Below are 2,225 nucleotides of genomic sequence, written 5' to 3'. Positions count from 1 at the left end.
GTGTGGTTTTTTTTTTTTTTTTTTTTTTTTTTTTTTTTTTTGATAGAGGGAACGAGGAAACTATAACTGCTAAGGTCTTTTAGCAAAATAAATAATAAAAAAATCCTTTGGAACAAATACCATATTGAATTACACCTCCTTTGGTTCGTAATTGGTTGGGTGACCATTTGATCATGTATTGTTGCCTGCCGGAGTACACTGAACCTCGTGAATTATCAGGAAAATCGCAGGGGTGAAAAAGCGTGGCGTTAATGTACGGCCTGATAAGACCCCTAACATTTCAAGAAGTTGCCTTTCACATGCTATTTTTACTTTATAGCCATTGCTAAAATGTAGTCAAGTACCCTAATTACTGCTCATTACTAGGCTCTTGTACTGCCATTACAATAGGTCCACGTTAGAACTCCCCCCTGTACAATGAGTTGATTATTACAAGGTATAAGTCTTGTATTAATTGTGTCTACCAATTACAATAGGTCCACGTTAGAACTCCCCCCTGTACAATGAGTTGATTATTACAAGGTATAAGTCTTGTATTAATTGTGTCTACCATAGGTACTCCGAGGTAGCCATTTTGAAAACACAGGTTGGCTAAGCCGATAAGATCGGCGGAATAATAAGACTGAGAATATGGAGTAAGGAATGTATTGTACACACATCGAGTACTTATATCGCTTAGTTATTATTAAATAGTTAAAACTACCGGGTGACTCATTCGTGCGTTCCGGAGTGGATTCTGTGTTTTATCAAACTTGGGTTTGAAAGAGTAGAATGTGTGTATTTCAAACATTTCAATTAATTGAGTGGCTAAGCCGATAAGATCGGCGGAATAATAAGACTGAGAATATGGAGTAAGGAATGTATTGTACACACATCGAGTACTTATATCGCTTGGTTATTATTACATAGTTAAAACTACCGGGTGACTCATTCGTGCGTTCCGCAGTGGATTCTGTGTGTTTTATCAAACTTGGGTTTGAAAGAGTAGAATTAAAAGAGTAAATTGAGTACCTTAAGCAGTATTATTGGTGAAATAAAAGAAAATGTTTGATTCTGTTTGTTCAATTTCTGTGAATAGCAGGATTGATGACACAAAACCGAAAAATTATACAAATTTTCAGCTCTAGGTAAATACCTATAAAATTTCCTAAATGAAATACTTAGATATGTGAGAACCAACACCAATTTAAATTTCATACGCGGGGCGCGTTGAGCGAAATCCCTCCAGCCTCCTCATTTGTAAAACTTCTTGTAGTCTCTTCCCTTTTGCCTGTTTTTCTTCCCTCTTCTCCCGAACTTTCTCCCTTCGGAGGGAGTTTTTTGGCTGCACTTTTTTTTACGACTGTTGACTCCTTTTATGTGGGTTGTTTTGTGCGTCTTCTTCTTTTTTTATCGGCTTAATTATTTTTATGTGTTTTTCCACTTTTTCCGCTCTTGTTTTGTGAAGATGGGTTTAGGTTTTTTTGTGCGTCTTCTTCTTTTTTTATCGGCTTAATTATTTTTATGTGTTTTTCCACTTTTTCCGCTCTTGTTTTGTGAAGATGGGTTTTCGGCGGAAAGAAAAAAGGTTTTGTGTGTAAAGGTAATGGGGTAAGTGCAATGAGAGGTGTATACAGGGTGTTAGTCCCATATATATGTCAAGAATCGTGATACAGGTTGTTAATAAAGGAACCACAATAGTAGAAATTGGTTTTAACTTTAAAAGTGATAAAGGTAATGGGGTAAGTGCAATGAGAGGTGTATACAGGGTGTTAGTCCCATATATATGTCAAGAATCGTGATACAGGTTGTTAATAGAAGGAGCCACAGTAGTAGAACTTGGTTTTAACTTTAAGGGGTGTAACTTACCAATTGTTTACTTGCAATATCGTCAGTCCCGTATCTTGAGCTAATTGTTTCTTTTGGTCTTCGGAAGGGTAAGGATGCTGTAATCAGAACAAAATAAAGTTTAATTTAGTACTATTTAGTACAATGAGAACGCATTCAGTACAGAACAAAACACTCAGCCTTTTAGTATAATGGCTGAGTATTTAACTGCATTGGTTGGTGATTCGAAGATTGCAGGTTCGAATCCAGTAACTCATTCAACACAGGACTTTTCTGCACAAGGACTGAGAAGTCCTTCCTTTGAGGAATAGGCTTTTTTCAATCTGATATAATTTCATTTAGTTACAAATATTAAAAGTTGAATTACAAGTTTGCGAATAAAGTTTAATTTAGTACTA

The 2,225-nt window shown here is 35.9% G+C and overlaps 1 long non-coding RNA gene across 1 annotated transcript in view; it reads right to left on the bottom strand.

Moving 5' to 3' along the window:
• LOC113469205 overlaps positions 1-1,942 on the bottom strand; it is a 49,582-nt gene extending 47,640 nt beyond the window's left edge. Inside the window, exon 1 of the long non-coding RNA XR_003392694.1 lies at positions 1,849-1,942. This is a non-coding gene — a long non-coding RNA (uncharacterized LOC113469205). The remainder of the gene's footprint in view (positions 1-1,848) is intronic.
• Positions 1,943-2,225: the final 283 nt, after the last annotated feature.

The sequence above is a fragment of the Diaphorina citri genome, unplaced genomic scaffold (genome assembly GCF_000475195.1).
Source record: "Diaphorina citri unplaced genomic scaffold, Diaci psyllid genome assembly version 1.1 scaffold987, whole genome shotgun sequence".
NCBI classification, from domain to species: Eukaryota; Metazoa; Arthropoda; class Insecta; order Hemiptera; family Psyllidae; genus Diaphorina; species Diaphorina citri.
Note: the sequence above shows the minus strand (reverse complement) of the source record. Positions and strands in the feature narration are given on the sequence as shown.